The 22474-nt window shown below is 37.6% G+C and overlaps 1 protein-coding gene across 6 annotated transcripts in view; it reads right to left on the bottom strand.

Moving 5' to 3' along the window:
• The window catches only part of NEO1 (neogenin 1), a 160894-nt gene that overhangs the window by 126757 nt on the left and 11663 nt on the right, over nt 1-22474 (bottom strand). The gene's annotated exons all lie outside the window — the stretch shown is intronic.

Raw genomic sequence — 22474 nt, 5'->3', positions numbered from 1 at the left:
AAGATAGACAGGTAGATAGATAAAATAAAAAATTTAAAATCCAAATGTTTACAACATTACAGGCAAAGGATAGGGCAACAGGTTGACAGGGATGCAAAATGGCACACCCACTGGAAACAGAAGTTTGCAACATCTAGCACAGTTATACATGCATTTACCTTTTGACTTGGCAGCCCCAAGTCTCTGAATCTGTCCCAGTGATACATTGGCCAAAATAAGAAAACAGGTACAAGCAAGACTATTCACTGCAGCACTACTTGCGGAAACAGCCTGGCAACAACCCTGGCATCCATCAAAAAGGGACACACTGATCAAACTATGGTACACTGACAAAATGATCAATATGGTACTATGCAGTGGGAAGTCCAGACTAGATAAATCCAGGAAGTGTTATCTCAGCAAGGGACAGGTGTGGGAAAGAAGGAATGGGAAAGTGACGGCTGGTGGGGAACAAGGTATCTTTTCATGGGAATGAAAATGTTCCGAAGTTGACGGTGCTACAGCTACACAATTCTGCGAATACACTAAAAACCACTGAACTGTACATTTGAAACAGGTAATGTTATGATATGTAAATTACATCTCAATAAAGTTGTTATTAAAAATTTTTTTAATTATTATGAAAGAAACCAGGACTCCATGGAGAAATGGCTAATTCCAGGTCTGGGGCAGCAAATATAAAAGACGAGTTTGAATCAGCTCATAGTGACAAAAAGTAAGAAGTACTTAAAAAGCCAAAAACAAAACAGACCAAAACCTGAGATGGAGCTATGTCAAAGGGACAAATGAACCAAATAAAAGAGCTTCCAATGTCCAAACAACGAACAAACGAAGCAATAAAATAAAATGGCATCATAGCTCTAACACTCTCACTGCCTTCTTACTGCTTGTTCTCCTTCCCCAGTCTCCTATATCGTTATTTTTTAACTTCACGACTCAAGCTTTTACATCATATTGAGACAATCCTGACTTCATATCAACATAAAACTCTACAATGAAATTCTCTCCATAGACGCTGGTAAATTACAGGTCTGGTGACCTCCATGAGCTGGTTTTTCAGTTTCTGTCTTTAGTTCAGGATCTAGTCAGTGTTCTCTGCACTGCTTTGATTTGAAACAGACTTTTGGACAGCTTCATCCACCTTCGCTATGACAGCAAAAGTATGATGGCCCATTCAAGCCTTCTGCAAATGTCAAGTGTTACCATGCCAGGTAATTTTATTACTATTATGGGTCAAAGCTCAAATTCTACCTTTTCCATGACACTTCTACAGATCAGCATAGCTCTGTGTGATCTCTCCTCTGAGTAACTCTGAAAATCACTGCTGTGGATGGTGGTGAAGTTCTGGCACTTATCACCTTTAGAACGCAGTAGGCCAGTAGCAAGAAATACAAGATACAAATACATCTTTGTCCTCAAGTTTACAATCCTGTTTGGAAAATAAAACTTACATGTGTATGACCCAGTAAAGGCACTTTTGATTACAAACAACAGAATTACAAGCAAATGGACTTGAGAAAAAAAATTTTAGTAAAGATACAGTGGCAGTCTCATAGTATCACATTTCTGGTGCCAATGTGATGTGAAACCCAACTGCACTTCCCACCCTGAGAGTGCATGAGACTGAATGGAAACTGAGAATGTGAGGCCAAAAGTATTACATTCGAAAGGACCTGAGGTCCTTAGGAGGTACTTCAACACACTGCTATCCAAGAGAAAAATAATGAAAGCCACATATATATGTACCTTTAAATGTCCTAGTAGTCAGGTAAAAATTAAACAGATGAAATAAATTTTTACTATATTTAAAATATAGTAAATATATCTAGAATACATCAAACATATCTAAAGTATCATTTAAGCATGAGATCAATAAAAAGAGTATTAATGCAAAATTCTGAATTTTTTTATACTAAGTCTTTGAAATCAAGTGTATATTTTACATTCACAGGAAACCACAAAAACTAGATAACATTTCGAGCCCTCAATAGCTACAAGTAGACAGTGACTACTATACTAAACAGCACAGCTTCAGGAATTCTTAGAATATTTAATAGTCTTTAAATATGGAATATTTACTGCAATACACTATATGCACCTTCCCATGTGTCTTCCCACATGGGAAGAAAAAAATCTTCCCACACTGGAAACAACAAATTCACTGCTTGGTGTATCCAGATTAACTCACTTTTGTGGGGAGGGTATAGCTTAAGCAGTAGAGCACATGCTTAGCATGCATGAAGTCCTGGGTTCAATCCCCAGTACCTGTACCTCCTCTAAAAATAAATAAGTAAACCTAATTACCTCCCTCCACAAAAAAAAAAAAAAAAAAAGTTCAGATTAACTCACTTTGGTGCAGACCCAGAATAAAGCTTCTATATAACTGGACTTATAACTGAGCATTTTATAAATTTGTCACTGGTAAGAAAGGTGGTTACTATAATTCTGATATTTTGATTAAATTTAACCCTACTTAGGAACTCACATAGAATGTGTAAGGAAGAACAAATGAAAAATAAAAATGCACTTAGTTTGATTCAATCCCAGACAAGATTTGGGCACATCTAGTCTGTGTAGTTCGTGTAAATTATACAGGAAAGAGTGGATTCCTAACATATCACACCAGGATATTACAGCTTTAGTACTTTTAAGTTCTGGGTACTTAATGCCTAATGTTAGTAAAGTATGTATTTAAATGTTCTGTCTTCCTCACTAGACTGAATGCTCCATAAGGGCAAGGACCATGTTTATCATATTCAATGCTCATCCCCAGAACCTAGACTAGACCCTAGAACAGAGTACGCATAAAGTAAGTTTGTTAAACACCCCCAGTTTCGTGTTATGCAGACCGTTTTCTAGCTCTCTTGAAATAGCGTTCTTTGTATTTGGATTCCTTTTTCATTTTGTGACTCTCAGCAAAACGTCTGTCACAAATTGAGCATGACTTAAATTTACTGAGTCCATAATTTTATCTATACATACCAAGACGTGGAAATTAATTTCTGCTTTTTGCACTACCTCAAAGATCTGAAAACATGGTCTCAGTGGGAGGAAGCAATAAATGTTGTCCCGTTACTTTGTTAAAGGAAATTGAATGAAGCGGAAAACAGATTTAAAATGTTGGCACACAAATACAAAACCAGATTTTTTTCAAAGCTACCACTGGAAAACCATGTTTGACAAAGGATTACCAGATGTCAAAAAATGGTATTTTTCTTGGGCGCACATAATTCCCAAACACCAATCTTAAAATTCCTTAGCCAGTTAAGCCTGGTTCAAAGCTTTTGACAAGTTTATATTCTGAAAAGGCCCAATTTATGATAAATACAGGGTGACTACATAATTTATTATTCAAACCAGGAAATTTTTGAGAGTGAAAGGGGGCACTAAAAATAATTATACTAGAATAACAGGTACAAACTGCTCCAAGCAAACCAGGACTTAACGGTAACTACATACATGTGACCCTGCTAAAACGCATCTAAAACGGATTCCTGACTACTATTTTGAGAGTCCTCCCTACTTTTATACCAAAGGAATCTGTTTCACTAACCTCGTAAAACAAGATGTCTATTTGACATAAATAAATATGTCCTATGAAAAATTTAAAGCACATATTTTCAAGAACAATTTCATTATAGGTATACTGTGTAAACTGCACTCAATGATAAACAAAATCAATAGAGTAATATACAGATTGCGAATCACACGTCACACAGTTACGGTCAGAATAACTTCCTACTGGTATTTTTTCACATTCAGAATTTAAGTTTTAATTTCTATATGAAAACTATCTCTGTAAGTGTGCACACTTACAAAATATATTCACTCTCATAATTTGAAAAACTAAACTTTTAAGAATGGTATATTCTAAAATGAAACCGACAAAGGCTTGATCTCCAGAATATATAAGCAGCTCATAGGACTCAATAAGAAAAAAATAAACAACCCAATCCAAAAATGGGCAGAAGACCCAAACAAGCAATTCTCCAAGGAAGGCATACAAATGATCAAAAGGCACATGAGAAAATGCTCAATATCACTAATTATCAGAGAAATGCAAATCAAAACTACAATGAGGTATCACCTCACACCAGTCAGAATGGCCGTCATTCAAAAATCCACAAATGACAAATGCTGGAGAGGCTGTGGAGAAAGGGGAACCTTCCTACACTGCTGGTGGGAATGCAGTTTGGTGCAGCCACTGTGGAAAACAGTGTGGAGATTCCTCGAAAGACTAGGAACAGACTTACCGTATGACCCAGGAATCCCACTCCTGGGCTTGTATCCAAAAGGAACCCTACTTCAGGATGACACCTGCACCCCAATGTTCATAGCAGCACTATTTACAATAGCCAAGACATGGAAACAGCCTAAATGTCCATCAACAGGTGATTGGATAAAGCTAAGATGTGGTATATTTATACAATGGAATACTATTCAGCCATAAAAACCGACAACATAACGTCATTTGCAGCAACATGGATGCTCCTGGAGAATGTCATTCTAAGTGAAGCAAACCAGAAAGAGAAAGAAAAATACCATATGAGATCGCTTATATGTGGAATCTAAAAAACAAAAACAAACAAACAAAAAACAAAGCGTAAATACAAAACAGAAATAGACTCATAGACATAGAATACAAACTTGTGGTTGCCAAGGGGGCAGAGGGTGGGAAGGGATAGACGGGATTTCAAAATTGTAGAATAGATAAACAAGATTATACTGTATACCACAGGGAAATATACACAAAATCTTATGGTAGCTCACAGAGAAAAAAATGTGACAATGAATATATATATGTTCATGTATAACTGAAAAATTGTGCTGAACACTGGAATTTGACACAACATTGTAAAATGATTAAAATCAATAAAAATATTTAAAAAAAAGAATGGTATATTCTATTCCTTGAAATTTCTTAAACTATGTATATACAGATTCATTTATTAATGTATGTTTTATATGTATTTACACATAAGATATAAATATATACACACAGATACTTTTTTAAAGTATCCATTAGAGAGTAAAAGTTTACACATTCTTTTTTAGAAAGCAACTTGGCAATGTCTATGAAGAGTCAATATGTCAAACTCTTTCTAGTTCCAGAAATAAATCTTAAGTAAATTGCCAGGAAAGAACTTATATAAAAGACATTTATCACACTTAAATGTTCAACATTATAATACTGTTTATGTAAAATTATGGCATACAATGAAACTAGATAGCCATATTGGGTCCAGGTATAAAATAGCATTTGTAACAATATCCTAAATTATGTTTCAAATACATACTCAAACGTTTTTATATGCAGTTTTAAAATATACAATTATATATGCAGAACAAGAAAACTAAAAAAAATTCCAAAATGTTGACCTTAACCATCTGAATTGTGAAGATAAGTGATTTTGGTTCTTTTATTCATTTCTACAGTTTCTAAGATTGTAACAATATTTTCTAAGTTTTCTACAATAAATATACTACTATTCTGAGTATAAAAGTTTAAATTTTACATTTGGTTTCAGAATTGAGTTTTACCAAACATTTAAAGAAGAAATAACATTCTACACGATCTCATAAAAAACAGAAAAGGAAGGAACATGTCACAAATAATTTTATCAGCATTACCCTGATGCTAAAACCAGACAAAGACAGAATAAGAAAACTACAGATCAAAATTCCTCATTAACATAAAAGGAATAATTTTCAAGAAAATATGAGCAAATAAAATCCAGCAATGTATAAAAAGAATACTAAGTTATGACCAAGTGGGTTTTTATCACAGGAACGTAAGATTGCTCTGATATTCAGAAATCAGTGTAAACCACTAGAATGACAGACTAAAAAGGAAAACTACAGGATCTTACCAACAGATGCAGAAAAGTTCTTGACAAAATTCAACATCTATTCATGACAAAAACTTTCAGCAAACTAGAAATAGAAACTTCCTAACTTGATAAATAGCATCCACAAAAACCCTAAAGCTAACATCAGATTTAATGGTAAAAGACTGAATTGCTCTTCTCCTAAGATCAGGAACAAGTCAAGGATGTCTACACTTACCACTACTATATCGCACTGTTCTAGAAATCCTAGCCAGTGTAATAAGGCAAGAAAAATTAGTAAAAGGCATATAGATCAGAAATTTAAAAGATACCCCTGCATACGTATTAGAATGGCAAGTAGACAAAAGCTGACAATATCAACTACTAGTAAGGATACCAAGCAACTAGAACTCTCATATATTGTTGGAGGGAATACAAAAAAGTACAGCCACTCGAGAACAGTTTGGTAAGTCTCTCATAAAGTTAAACATCTACTACCTAGCCCAGCAATCTCACTCTGGAATATGTACCCTAGAGAAACGAAAACATGTTGACACAAAAACCTGTACATGAATGTTACTAACAGTTTTATTCATAATCCCCACAAACTGAAGACAACCCAGTCATCCCTTACCAGGTGAACAATTAAAGGAATCCACCATACAAGTGATAAAAACTCATAGAACTACACATGCACACACAATTTCATAATAAGTTAATTTAAAATTTTAACTGAATTAATTATCTTTACCCAACCCCCACTACTGCCCCAAGCTTTCTCATCACTTACGTTTCCTACATTAGTAAATAATACCACCGTCCATCCAGTTGCTCTGATGGTGTTTTATAAGCTACATGGTTCAGCTAAGCACTCTGTATATCTGGTTCACAATTCTATACCCAATGCTTAGAATGCAGCAGATACTCAAGAGATATTTGTAACCTAAATGTGAACTCTAAAACTATTAAGGAAGAAGAGACCTGGGGTCACTAACACAAAAATGAACAGAGAGTAACATGAATTTTTTTTAAAAAATCAATGGATTTAACCATAATAAAATTAATGACTCTGTTCAAAGGATACCAAAGGCAAAGTAAACAAACAGATGACAGAGAAAAATGATTTGCCATGTCTAGAATCAACAAGAATGGTACCAGGAATGTACAAAGAACTGTAAATTAACAAGAAAAACTAGAAACCTGACATAAAAATGAATACAGGATGCAAACAGGAAAGTTACAGAAGCAGACAGCTGAATGGCTGCAATCACTGAAAGGCTCATTGGTAATCAGAAAAATGCAAATTCAACCAACACTGAAATAATTCTCTACCTGTGTCAAAATGGCAGGTTAGAAAGATCAGTCCTATCAAATACTGGCAAGGATAGAGGAGACGGTAACTCACATGTATTGCTGGTGGGAGCAGAAACAGTACACACACTCTGGAAAACAATCAGGCCATATTTAGTGAAATTAAATATATGTGTGCCTCCTTTGCTAGATTATAAACTCCACAAGGACAAAATACTTTTCAGTGTTATCCACTACTTTCTCTTCTATACCTAATACAGTGCCTAGTATATTAAAAAAAAAAAAAAAACTTACTTGTATTAATAATCCAATTGAGGGCCATGAAATACTGTTACTCTATCTGCTTTAAAAAAAAAAAAAAAAAAAAAAGCTTTAAAATGCCTGTGGCTGTTTTTCAAACAGAATGCTTTATTGCTCTCCAAAAACTTCTTTGCCCTGTCACTTTTTTTCTGAGTCAATGACTATTCATATGAAAAGTTTTAGAATAATTAACAACAAATATTTCTTTTCAAAAACCTCATTTCTTTTGATTCAAGTGGAGTCCATTCTCATAGTGCTTGGAGTAACTATTCCAACTCTGTCATATACAAATTTCATAAGCCAGGAAGAGTCCTATACGATGCAGTCCACAGAAATACATTAGTTGAAATTTCCCTATTCTATCATGTTTAAGTAACACGACCTCACTCAAAAAAAAAAAATTAGGGGCGGAAAATGCCATATCTAAAGAGCCTAAGTAGACTCTAAGTCTAAATATGATGTCTACAAAGCCAAGAATCCATTATTAACTCTTACCAAATATTTAGCACTTGCTGTAATCTTTCACCACCAGGTGGCAGATCCATACAACTTTCTAGAAGTGCTCTTATCAGCCCTGAGAAGTCAGTCCAATTAGAAGGAATTTTACGAAAAGTTAAATAATTTTAAGCATTTTGAACCTGAGCCAGTTAACCACAGGCTAGATACAACTGCTCCTTAGAACATTACACATCTATTTAACTGTAAATTTTGTCTCCAGGCCATGCAGAGCATACAATTATCTTTAAAGAAAGCAGAACACTAAAATACAGTTTTAAAATGTGGATCTCCATAACCCAGTCATTCAAAATCCTCATAAGTGTAAGAAAGAGCTTTGAATCTAAAAGTAAGGAAAATCAGAGATGAAAAAACAAAGTGTAGAAAAAGACACAATGAGAAAAAAAAGGGCAAAGAGAAGAAACACCTACCAAACCAAGAAGCTATGGAAACTCGAGTTACAGCACCAAAAACCAGCAACACTTCAGTGTCAGAAAAACACTCTAATCAATAAAGACAAATCTCAAGTGAATCAGTTAACTAAGAAATTGACTTCAAAATTTTTTCAATGAAATGGTTCTAAAATTCTAAAAATGTATTTAAATTTCAAGATGAATTACCTTGGGGTGATTCTTCAGTTATTTTAAGATGCTATCAGAAACACTTCTTGCAAATGCATTCTTTCAATCTAAGGAGAACCACCTCATCATCTGCCCATCACCCTGGCTGTGGCAAACCCTTCCCTCCACCTCTCCTCCTCCTCCAGCCCTAATCCTCCTGGCCTATGTTTGCAGGAAAAGCAGCCATGGTTTCTGACACTGAGAAAAGAGACCCCTGGCCACTGCCAACACCACGCAACAGCTCAGTTTCCTCACTAATATTTCCTTCCTGGTATCTTTCAAGTTTACCTTAGTCACAACGAGAAGTCAACACCCAACCTGCCTTGTGAACCAGAGGGCTGAGCTGAGTTTTGTGGGGTTTGAAGAATATATAATTTGGGGGCCTTTTTAAAGAAAAAGAATAAAGAAGAAAGTGTCATTTTGCAGTTTTTTCAGAAATATATTAAGTACTGAACACACTGCCAGAGCCCGTCCCAGACCCTAGCAGGGGTCCTGCAAGTGAGGGGATCCAGAGCCCACCAGTTTAAGGATGACATCCTGCCAAAAGCACATGCTGAAGAACAACAAGGTTCTAAACCCAGGCTGTTAAGCACAACAGCTGGTACGTCAATTCCAGTCAGTAAAAGCAAAAATTCTGCCTGGAGGGTCACAGGGTTCACAGTCACTTCAGAGCAAAACGGCTAAAAGTAAGGACAGAGCCGAACAGCCTAACGACGACATGAGAACAAAGCATAAGCAAGAAAGACTGTCAGATGAACCAAGCAGGGGATGCACACTCGCCCGCTCCTTGACGCCCCTGAAGCACACTGCCACAGGCTCCCCCAGGAACAGCTTCCCCACTGGCCTCCTATTTACGCAACCCAGCCAAAGGAAGTTCTCGCTTTTCCTCCCCGACAAACACTCCAATCAAGAAACAATTCTCAAACAACTCTGCTTTGGGAAATTTTTCTTTCAGTCACGCACCGTACATCCCACAGCTCTACAGCCCAGAGCCCCTGCCACGATCAGAAGAAAGTCGCCAAACGTCTCGTCTGTTCCTCTGATACAAATGGTTCTGATACACACAAAGGTCTCAACGGCTTATCTAAGTGAGCAAGGACACACGTTCTCATTTCCCAATGACTTCCTGAATATTTTATTATCGTTTCCTCCCAGGAAATTTATTCACTCTATGTAGCTCCAACACTAACAGTCCACTTTTGAAGGGAAACCATTCAAATACACCAGAAGCTTATACAAAAGATTACCTCCACTACCATGTTATCGTTTGACACATGTCTGAGAAAAAAAAAGGTATGAGTTGAAAATATATATGAATTTCATAACAAGTACATTAAAAATTTAGCACTGGGAAACAATTATTTAAATCAGAATACATTTGCACATATCAACTGAAAAAATGCAAAAACATTAAAAGTTCCATTCTTCAAAACACTGAATAGTACAGTTAAAATCTACATCTACATTTCAACTATATCTACATTTCAATTATACCTCAATAAGAAAATTTATTTTAAAAAGTCCAAGAATAAAATTGGGTAATTTTACCTATTAACAAGAAAAATTATTAGCATATTTTTCTAATTCTGGTTTCAGGGAAAACACTTCTATAAATTACCTTGTGTGTTTAACACCAGGATATTTTTAATAAACAATTTTTATTCCTGGGGTCACAATTTGGGGCCTATTGTATGGCATAATAGCATACAATATACGCCAAACTTTTCACAGTAAAACCTCTGCCCTTTGGAGCCAAGGATTCAGGGCAGTAAATAACGAGTAGCAGTAAGACTCCAATAATGGGCGTTCTCTTCACCATATACATCCTGGAACAATTTAAACAGAGCTGCTTTCCTTTCTCATTGGAACAGGGGAGGGAGGTATCACCAAAGGGATGGGAATGAGTGCACACTCGAGGGAGAGCTGGCATTCTAGGAGGGGAAAGCTACACTGCTCAGTATATTACAGTATAGCGAGCTGGTTAACAGCCTGCCCTAACTTCAAACTCCTCCTTGTCATTTCTAGGTATATAACCACAGATTAAATGACTTATTACACACAACACACTTTTTCAAAGTCTCTGGCGCACAGAGCTTTCCACATGAGAAAACTGATGCACAGAGAAGTTAAGTAACTTGCCTGAAGTTCCCCAAACCTTGGAAACACAGCACTGCTGGTGAGGACGCACGAGGAAGAGACTCGCAGAAAGACACAAGGGAAAATACAGGCAAGTATATCTTACACAGGAGAAACAGGGCACCTGCTGTAGCTGTGTAACCGACAGCTGCCATGCCACACCCTGCCCCACAGTGTCCCTAGAATCTTTTAAGACCCTTTCACTGTGTACTGGACTTCTTACTGAGCAGGAGGGTAGGAAGCACTGCCACACCTAAACTGAACAGACTCCTCAGTGCAGTGACAAGAGGGAGTGAGGCCAGCTCACCACTTACACTGCTGCTCTTCAGTCCTCCTTAAAGGTGTCACCGTGAGAAACTCAACAAATTTCAGCTGACAAGATCTACAGAACAGGACAACAGTAACTTTTTTTTTAGCTGTTTTTGTTTGTTTTGTCCAATTCAGGATCCAACCAAGATTCACACGTTGCATTTGGTGGTTATCTCTTTAGTTTTTGGATTAACCCCCAATCTTTTTTCCACATGACATTGACTTATTATTATTATTATTATTATTAATTTAATGGGGGGAGATAATTAGGATTATTTATTTATTCATTCATTCATTCATTTAATGGAGGTACTGGGAATTGAACCCAGGACCTCACACATGCTAGGCATGCACTTTACCACTGATCTATACCCTCTTCCCAACAGTCACTATTTTTTAATACAGCAACACAACTGAAAACAGTGTATCACAGAAATCATTCTAATATCCTTCTCCCTCTTCTAAGGAATTAACTAACTTATTTGAGCAGAGAACACTTTTTTCCCCCACAATAAAACTACCAACTCCTTGATTAGTGAAGTAAGCCAGAAAGAGAAAGAAAAATACATATGGTATCACTCATATGTGAACTCTAAAAACAAAACAGAACACAAATGACCTTATTTACAAAACAGAAACAGAGTCACAGACATAGAAAACAAACTTCTGGTTGCCAGGGGGGAAAAAGGGTGGGAAGGGATAAATTGGGAGTTCAAGATTTGCAGATACTAACTACTACCTACAAAATAGATACACAAGTTTCTTCTGTACAGCAGGGAACTATGTTCAAAATCTTGCAGTAACCTATAATGGAAAAGAATATGAAAAGGAATATATGTATGTATATGCATGACTGAAACACTATGCTGTACACCAGAAATTGACACACTGTAAACTGACTATACTTCAACTAAAAAAAACAAAACAAAACAAAACAAAACTAATGACTCCTTGACTAGAGAACAATGGCCCAAGAAACACCAACTCTGGGTAAATAGCCCACACTCAACCCACTCCTCCAGTTCACAGCATGTCCCATTGCCAGATCAAGACCCATCCCTGTCTTGTGTCATTTCACACGAATGCTTTAAACCTCAAAGCAAACCTCTGTCTGGAAGTAATTTCTCCGTTTTTAGAATTCCCAAAGCACTCTGCACCCCTTTTACAGCATATGTCACTTTCTGCACAGCATTATGATTATTTTTATGCATAATATGTATGCCCTTTATTACACTGGTAACTCTTATTTCTGCCATCTCCCAATACCTAGCATAGAGCCTCACACATATTAGCTACTCAATAAATGCTTGTTGAATGAATAAACGAGCCTGAGAGTCTATTTCTTGTTGGAGAATCATATTAGTTTTTCCCAAACAGAGTTAAATAGACTGGACTTGTCCCTCAGAGAACACAAACTATTTGAAGTTGCCAAGAGCTACACCTTAAATTGGAGAAAGCCACTGAGCTATACAGCAGAACTTCACTCACACAAGCTTCCTTGTGCCTACTTGTTCACGTGTTCTTCTCTGTGAAGCAGGCCTTTATACTGTTAAAATCGAGGAGGGTGGAGAACATAACTAGTTTAATCTGCGTTTTAAAAAAATGCAGCCAATTAAAATGTAGTTATGACAGCCTGAAAATGTGGCTCGAAAATTGCTATGTTATTATAAGATATCACCTATCCTATAGAATTTTCCTCTTAATCATAGATGTTTTGGAACTTTTTCTGATAACTCAGGTCTTTCCCAGATGGTGCCTCACGTCCTCTTCAGGGCAAGAGGGAACCAGGACCTAAAAACACAGTCATCTTATAAACCAAAACACGGTCCCTCTAAATCTCAGGAGCAATGACTTGGGAAGAGAAGAAAAAAAAAAAAGAGATAGACAAAGCAGTGGCAAAATAAAAGTGAGAGAAGTCAGGCCTGCTTCTAAAGCAAAAAATCAGTTATCAAAAGGAAGGGACGGCTTCAGGATCTGAAGAGGTGGTGGGGAAGGGCTGAGGTCAGGAATAATCAGAAACACAATATCCGACAGAACGCAGTTACTCATCCTCCTCCAACGGCCACAGCCCTCAGGGTGCCTCCCCACCATGTTCACTGTCAGTAACTTCTATTTATCCATCCGACCAACACTTACTGAGAATCTATGTGCCTGGCACTGTTCCAGACACTGGGAAAATAGTAATGAGCATTCACTTGGCACAAAGAACAAGACTGTGGTATTGTTATTTAAGTTTTTCAGGTCCTTTCACCCCCAGTCAGACTGTAAGGCAGTCTCTCTCAACTAGACGACAAACAACTCGACTTGACAACAAGGTAAGTATCAGATACTAAATGTAATTATCTTCCTAGCTTCTTGTGTCTAGCTACGTCACAGGATCTACTCACATTCCCACGCTGCTACTGATACAAAGGAAAACATCCATCAAGACTGCCTGCAGGCAAAGTTAGACCATCACAAACCAGAAGCAGCCAAGAGGGAGATCAGGACTGTGCCTAAGTTCCTGGCTCTCTGTACTTCCCATAAAGTCACTGGAAGCAATGTTTCACCATTTCCTTCCCAGAGAGAGATTTTGACCCTCTTTCCACACTCAACTATTCCCCAAATAGTGCAAGCAGGAGACACTCATTTTATATCTGGAGAACTTTTTGCTAAATTTAGCTAGAAAGAAAATTCAACAGAGAGAGAAATAAGCTACAACTTACAGAGAAACTGCCACCGTGCTGGTGATAGCTCAAGCAATGTGCAACGTGATCAAGTGGACCAGAGAGAGAGGAAAGGGTCAAGCAACTGATCCTGAAGGACCCCTTCCAGTTTAGAAGAAAAAATTTCATGTATTCTCACACGTGCGCACACACACATGCAGATAAAATAATTTTACAACAGGTCAGTGCCATTCAACTGAATCGAATGAGCTGAGTTCCTCAGCTGGTGACAAGGTATCACGTATCACAAAAGAATCCATCAACCAAGCTGATCTCCACATGGACGGTCTACACAGAGCAACACCATTCCACTGTCTCCATCAAGTAGACAATAATCAGCGATATCGCCAATCACCAGTACTTCCAGACATAGAGCTCTCCCAGTTCAAACCTGCTCCCACTTCTAGAAAAGTGACTGAAAACGCATGTCTTCCTAATGATGGATCATGAGCCCTTTTTTTTTCATTTTATAAAGCTGACATATGTAAAGGTGTACCACTTACTTGGCATGTAATCATATACCGCTTTGAGACACACTAATTCTTTTTTTTAAATTTTTTTAACATTTTTTTATTGATTTATAATCATTTTACAATGTTGTGTCAAATTCCAGTGTTCATCACAATTTTTCAGTCATACATGGACATATACACACTCATTGTCACATTTTTTTCTCTGTGAGCTACCATAACATTTTGTGTATATTTCCCTGTGCTATACAGTATAATCTTGTTTATCTATTCTACAATTTTGAAATCCCAGTCTATCCCTTCCCACCCTCCGCCTCTCTGGCAACCGCAAGTCTGTATTCTCTGTCTATGAGTCTATTTCTGTCCTGTATTTACACTTTGTTTTTGTTTGTTTGTTTTTGTTTGTTTAGATTCTACATATGAGCTATCTCATATGGTATTTTTCTTTCTTTCTCGCTTACTTCACTTAGAATGACATTCTCCAGGATGTGGTATATTTATACAATGGAATACTACTCAGCCATAAAAACCAACAATATAATGCCATTTGCAGCAACATGGATGCTCCTGGAGACACATTGATTCTTACGTTGTCTCATGTTACATTAGACAAGTTCCTTTAGGGCAAAAGCTATGTCTTCTGCAACTCTGTATCTGCCAAATCACAGTATCCAGAAAATACAGGCACTAAGAGCAAAACGAAACAAAAAACACCACCACCAAACTCTATCTGCCTACCTACACACACACACAAAAGCTGCGAGATAAGTGGCTGACTGGCTTTCTATTTAACTTGGGATTCTTGAAAGGGTGGCACTGTATATTACATTCACTTACCTCTCTGTATGATCTGAAGGATAATTAGCTACATCAGAGGAAAGCAAATAGCTGCTACTGAATCTAAGCCTCACTTTTCTCATCTATAAAAGCAGAAAGATAAATAATTCCTCCTATGACTGTAATTTCGAAAGAGACTTTCATTCTAAAAGGAGATATTTCTGGAGACGTAATATATACCAAGTACTGGATCAGGCCCTGAGGATACAGAGATGAAAGTTAAGGCCGGTGCCTGGAAGGGCACGGCCTAGTGATCATAATTTGAATTCCTCCATCTGGCCTCTGTGCCCTGCCTGACCTTGGTCTTACTCTGCCCAGGTTACCAGATGACAACACTTCACATGCTTGCAAAGCAATCCCCGTGAGCAGTAACAAGGAGGGGGAGGAGGAGACTGGGGGTGCCTGGGGCTATGGGTAAGACTGACGGAAGGGACAGCCACACGGGGGAAGGGTGTAAACGCAGACACAGAGGAAAGGGCTACTCCCCGCCCACGAAGAGCCATGGGCCTCCAGCGCTTTAAACATAAAGAAGCAATTGGGTCTGCCTGGAGCTGCTCATGGTCTCTGTCATCCAAATAACATGAGGGTTTCCCTCACACGCAGAAAACCCATTTTATTACCCTGAATATTACAGTCACCTCTAACAGCTTCCAACGGACCGCAGAAATAAGACACAAGAAAAACTAACGGCAAAAGAATGTTTCATTTTTGAGTCATTAATTTATCTACTTTCCCTGCTTTTCTTCTTACCTTACGCATGAGCTTAGAATAACAAAGTGGCCACATCTAGGGACAGGTTAGAAGGGGAGAAACAAGGGAACCGCCAGAGCTTGAGACAAGCAAACTGCGCAACTGGCCTCTGAATAACTGCAAATTGGCTATAAAGTCCCCACTTTTAGACACAACAGGTTTTTAGAGATGGATGCCTTGAAGTGAACTGCCCTGAGGTGAAATTCCGATTGCATTTACAATGTATCTTAACTATGCCTTTATCTGTTTAGACATGGAGTGAGTCCTCAAATGAGCAAAATCTGCTGTGTAAATCAGGTACTTAATTAAAGAGAAAAGCTTAGTAGGCTGCAGGGAGAGATTTGCTGAAATGGTGAATTAAACACCATTATAGGAAGAGGCTTCCTTCACTTATTAATTCTATCATTTAGTCTACGAAATTTAAGTCAGTCAGGAGTAGTTACCGTTTATGTATTTTTCACTGAAGACTCGAAGTTAGGGCAAATATTTCCTGAGAACCTACTATCTCCAAGGTACCTGTGCTCATGGGCCCCTGGCAGATGAGAGGGGAAAGGTGTAGGAAACAATGCTTATCTCCACAGGATTTAAATTCATGTTAAATCCAGTGTGGTATTATTCTCATATTAGTACTTGCTAAAGTATCGATAATCCTAACTCTCTGGTCAGCTCACTCCCCAAATCTCCTGAAAACTAGTTCGTGCTGTTCAAACCTCTACATGCACAGCAGAGGCCTCACTTCCTTACTGAGAATATTCACCTGGTCCACGTTCCTTCCCTGCAGTGAAAGAGTAGCCCCCTCCCCCCTCCTCTCTAATCCACCGCAAATCTTTCTAAGTGTACTCAGAACCAATCCCATATTCTCCCAACCTTCCCTGGAAACTTGCATTATTGATTATTTCGTTTTCCTTGTATATTCAAACTACCCCACTCAAGTAGTCTTCCACTGCCTTTTAAATACGTCCAAGAGTCTCGCCCACGAAACACACACCATTCTTATTAGACCTCAACCACTACATTCAGTAGTCCCCATTCACAGCCAAATTTCTGGAACTTTACACACTCTTCATTTCCTCCCTTCCCATTTGTCCCTCAACCTGCTCCCAAATTCCACTTAAAGCTCTTAGTAAGCTCCCAACAACTCCCGGTGGCTAAAGGCAAACGGCATTCTTCACTTCTCAGCATACCTGGTCCGCCAGCAAAGCCTGACGCGCCTTTCTTGGCTTGTATGACGCAACCCTCTCCTGGTTTTCCTCCTCCTCCTCCACTCACTTCTGTCCTGCAGCGACCCACCTTCTCAACTCTGCCACTTGCTAAGCAGATGACTCCCAAGCCCACAGCCCACATCTTTCACTAACTCCAGAATGTGACAAACTGCCCCCGGATAACTCAAAGGCATATCAAGTTCACTGTGGCTAAAATTAAACTCAAGCTCTTCTTGGTCCCCAAAACTTACTTCTTTCCCCACAAAAGACACCATCATCCATCCTGCTGTGATACAAATCCTAAAAAGCCTTAGGAACCATCTTTGGACGTGTTTCTCACCACAATATCCAATCCACCACCTAAATGTCTTCCCACTCTGTAGACTTGTCCCCACGCCCATCATCCTGTTATCACTGTAGACTGCCCAGACAGCTGCACAGCCGTGAGACGACACCGGCACCACCACCACCTCCACACACGGATACACACGTGGGTTTCTTTTTCTTGCATATATTATAAGGGTTAGGTTCTTTAAGTATCTTTTTTTGGAATTTCAAATTATTTAAAATTAGGCAATGCACAAATCACCTGTTTATATATATATATATATTCCTTCCCTATCTCAGTCCCACTAAAGTGAACTTTACCAAACAAGGTTTAAGTCTGTATCATCCTCAACGCCCCAACATACAAGGTGGCACACAGCATATACTCAATGAAAGTTTAAGGAATGGACTAGTCTGAAATTCATTGTTTTGGAGAAAAAAATTTTTTAAATTTATATACATAAGACTTTCAGTTTAACTTTCATTTATGTTCCTGTTTCCAAAAGTTGAAGCAGTTAATAAATCAAAACTTTAAAATGTATTATAATTTTGCATCTTCCAGATATTACATTAATCTAATACACATGAAATCCTATTGAATTTCATATTTGAAAAGCCATTAAATGTAATGTGATTATTCCCATGTAAAAACCAAAATAAAAGACTTTCAGAGAAATGGCGATTCTTTTCAAATTGCAAATGTTTGTAGTATAAATATTGTTGTATAAATATATTTCTTAAATACAAGTGAATAAACAGCAACTACCCCATCATAGGAACTACTCTTTCCCTTGGAGACGAAGTTCATTTTAAAACACTATTCCTTTTAAAATCAGAAGCAATATTCTGGGTTTTCTCAGTCAATGTTTAGAAAATATTTCTCAAGCTTTGTAAGAAATTTCGCAGATGCTTCCTTAAATGCAGACTCCCAGGCCTCCAGGCCACAGAGTTTCTCTCTCAGTTTATGCATAAGGATGCCCTGAAAAATAGTGACTTCACTCTAAGAATCACTGAGGCACACTGCCATTGGCTAAATCAACCAGCCCCTGTGACAATCTCAAATTAATCTTAAAAGATTCTACAGACCACTGATGTTCCGGGCAAGGGGGGAAAACACCTTACTTCTGTTTTCTACTTCTACCTCTTCCATGATTCATTTTCATCGTGAAGTTACCTCGTGTTGTGGTACACAGCAAATGTTCATTAGATATTTCTTCCATTAGCTGAGCTGAGCTGCATTCATACAGGTCAGATTTACAGCTTGTAGTATTATACTTCATTTGTTTAATGTAATTAAAGGCATTAGTACTTCACAGTATCTCACAAAGCACATCACGACTTCCAGATGTTCTAACACTTGCACAAGTGTGAAAGCCACCGCATCAAAAACTGAAACCCTGGCAGCAAACGTTCTTTGTCATATCAAGCTTAACATTACATAAATGAAACAATGTATTTGACCTAAGATGAACAACATATGAAGAAAATCAACTTACATCATAAGAAAACACTAGTCAGGAAGACTCAATTTAAATAGCTTTCTCTAAATTGCACTATTCTTTCTGGATGTAAAGTGAAGGCAGCCACTTTTCTTACAGTGCATTTTATGTCTATAACAGAAATAACCTTGTTCTTCCTGAAACAGCATAATGAAGCTAGCTAGCCATTTTCTTTTCCAGTCCACCTCTGGCCTCAGCTACCTGCTTTCCTAACTCCTTCTACAATACCTAATTGTTCAAACCACTTCTAAAGCAAGATTTTCAGAATGGCAAACTCTAGATTTAAGGCTGAAGCAGATTCCTAATTCTTCTTCCCTTAAGTAAAAGGTTGCATAATGAATATATAACACTTCTACTTTTGTTTCATGTCCTACCTAACTTACTGAACTCTGAATTCCTTATTTTAAAAAAAGCCATGCCATCCTACTTTCTATATATGCATAACATAAGAGCAAATGCAATCTTATGTATAACATTAACCAACGCCTACCCAACACTGCACCCCAATGTCCACTGAAATAACCAAAGGAATATATTTTTTTAAAAAAACCAAAAAACAAAAGCACCTGGGGAAAAATCTGTAGCCCACTGAAGATTACAGAAGAGTGCCAACCATGTGTGGGCCTAGGGAGCCGCCAGGAAAGAGCCTGGCAAAGTATTCACATCGCCAATACTGTAATAAGTAAAGTTTTGAGACAAGGAGCAGAAAGAGAAGAGGCTGCTACTGCTAGCTCCACAACCAACTGCCAGCATCTGAATTGTGAATTTAACCCCAGCACTGAAAACATAAACCCTGCAGCAGTAAACCTCCCGATTTCATAGCAGTCCGACTATAACCTTGCCCCTAGTCCCTGCAAACCACCAAACCAATGACCTAACAAAGTAAAATTATCCCAAATCTAAAATTGTCTCTTCTTTCATCTAGACTCGAAACATCAGAATAGGAACCCACACAAGTTTAAAAAGAGGCCCGCCTCAAACCAGCAACACTCAGCAGACACAGACACCATCCCATTATCACAATTACTCCCCAAATAGATACTTTAAAAGCCCCAGGAGCTAAAGGAGTGATTGTTCTATCAACTGAAGCAAAATTTTTCCCCTGGAAAATTTATTAGGAGAGAGAACTTCAAAATATTATAATTCTCAACTGTAGAAATCCTGGAAAAACTTAACTGAATACTGTGCACATGAAAAGAGAATAGGCTGGGGGGTGGAGTGGGTATAGCTCAGGGGTAGAGTGTACGAGGTCCTGGGTTCAATCCCCAGTACCTCCATTAAAAAACAAACAAACAAATCTAATGACCTCCCCCCACAAAATGAATAAATTTTTTTAAAAAGGAAAAGAGAATAACCTGAAATCAGGACAGACCGCTTTCAGCCACAGGTTGCACACGATAAAACAAACAAATAAACATGAAAATTTCACATAGAACACAAATAAGAGAAAAGACGAAAGGAGCACTGCAAGAGTTTAACTTCCAAGAATGCCAGAGTAAGTGGTTTGGACCAGCTCTTCCACTGAGAAGAAATAAAGAAACTAGACAAATACAAAATATCTGTGTGAGGGCAACAGAGGTCATGAGGAATTAAGGGACCAAGATCCAGATAATGAAAAAATCCAAATAAACAAATCTGGTATTTGGAGTTGCTTTTTGCCCAGAGGTATCTGTGGGTTCTAAAGGCCACCACTGCTGCAGATGCCTGAGTAGACAAGCACAGCTTTTGACAGACTTAAGCCCTGAGAGGACAAAAACTGGAGTGAGGGCATGCCTCACTCACTCCAGGAGGAGGGTAAACCTGTTAAGCTGTAGATGAGGACCTTAAAGGGCTACATCCAGGAAATAAAGGGTAAACACCAAATATTTCAACTCATACGGTCTGAAGCCCAATTCTAAACAATCTCAATCCCTGAAGGGATTAAAGTGATCTGAGATTGTTAGTGGCTTTATAATAACCACGTACCAGAAGATAAGCAAAGGTAAACCTTTTCTAGTAGAAGACAGTAGCATTCAGATTATTTCTGTAATTTTTCACAAAGAATGTCTGGCACTCAATCAGAAATAAACAAGCACATAAAAACACAAAACCCCAAAACCAGGAGAACCAGACAAAGGCAAACCCTCATGCAATAATCTGGGGGGTGGGTATAGCTCAGTGGTAACACATGTAATGGGAGGGTTAAAGGAATAAAGATACAGTACGGAAAATTTCAGCAGAGACCTAGAAACTATAAAAGAAAACAGAATAGACATTCTAAATTTGAAAAATACAGTAAATGAAATTAAGAAATCAATAAATGAAGTGCTGTCTCTGGTAGAATGCAGAAAGTCACAAGAGACTATTGCTCTTACCCTAACAACCAAAACAGGGCAGATAAACTACAGAAACCATAGCTTTTCTGAACCCATCAGAATGATGAGGATTCAAAGAAGCTTAAGTGAACTAAACCCCAATGGGGAAGAAGAAATATTTGAAGAGATAATGGCCAAGAACTTTCCAAAATTGATGAAAAGTAATCATCCCAGAGAGACAGGAAACTCTACAGGCAGGACTAATACAAAGAAAATCAGAACTAGGCTCATCACAGTCAGATTTCTGAAAATCATAGATATAGAGCAAATATAAAAATGGAAGATTTAAAGCCAAATTAGATCAGTCATTACATTAAATGTAAATAGACAAAGAGCTTTAGAAAAAAGACAAAAATTGTCAGTCTAAATAAAAAAGAAAACCTAACAATATGCTACATACACAACAGAAATATAAGACTACAAAATGGCTAAAAATCAAAGTGTGGAAACTCTTCAACACTAACCAAAAGATAGGTTATATAGCTATATTATTATCAGAAGAAGTAGACGTTAATCATTAGAAAGATAACAATTCTAAGTATGTATGCATCTAATAATATAGCCTCAAAACACATAAAGCAAAAATTGACACACCAAAAAAAAGAGAGAGAAATAAAGTATCAGAGTAAAGAGACAAGAAGTCAAATATACTTACCTCTGGAATTCCAGAAACAGATAACAGAGTACAGGTAGTAAAGTAATAAAAGAAGAAAAATTTTCTACCCTACAATAGATGTATGTGTTCAAAACAAAAAAATTAGAGAAGTCACATCATACACACATTTTACATTAAATGAATTCAGGCATACGTGAGAGAATACGAAATAATTTAAACACAACAAGCCACTTCACATGCCATTCAGTATAAGCATGCAACATGAGATGTGAACTTGTTCTCCCGGCTGAGCTCAGCTCCAGTGTGCCTCTCTTAGTATGAACATCTCACCACGCTTCAATTCTAGAGTTTAAAAAAAATGGCTTTGAACAATATAAATACAAGTTTTCCTCTTCGTCTGGTAGTCAACAAAAGAAATAATTTGTTCCAACACTAAGAAGAAAAGCTATCTATGCTCAACTTACTGAGAGATGAAATATGAGCCTCCCATGTGGGATTTTCCTAAGGTATGGTAAATGAGAAAATGGTAATATTCAGTTTTCACATTACTTTCTGAATCTAAATCTAATGCCTATACAAAATGCAACTCCACTGTGTCAGTTTTCAAAAAGAAAAAAATCAGTGAATAAACTTCCATCTATCCATATCCTGGAGAAATTTCTAAATCTCAAAATACACACACACACACAAATTCTAAAAACATAGATTTTTTTAA

The sequence above is a fragment of the Camelus ferus genome, chromosome 27, assembly GCF_009834535.1.
Source record: "Camelus ferus isolate YT-003-E chromosome 27, BCGSAC_Cfer_1.0, whole genome shotgun sequence".
NCBI classification, from domain to species: Eukaryota; Metazoa; Chordata; class Mammalia; order Artiodactyla; family Camelidae; genus Camelus; species Camelus ferus.
The sequence above is the reverse complement of the archived record's forward strand: the minus strand, read 5'-3'. Positions and strand labels throughout refer to the sequence as shown.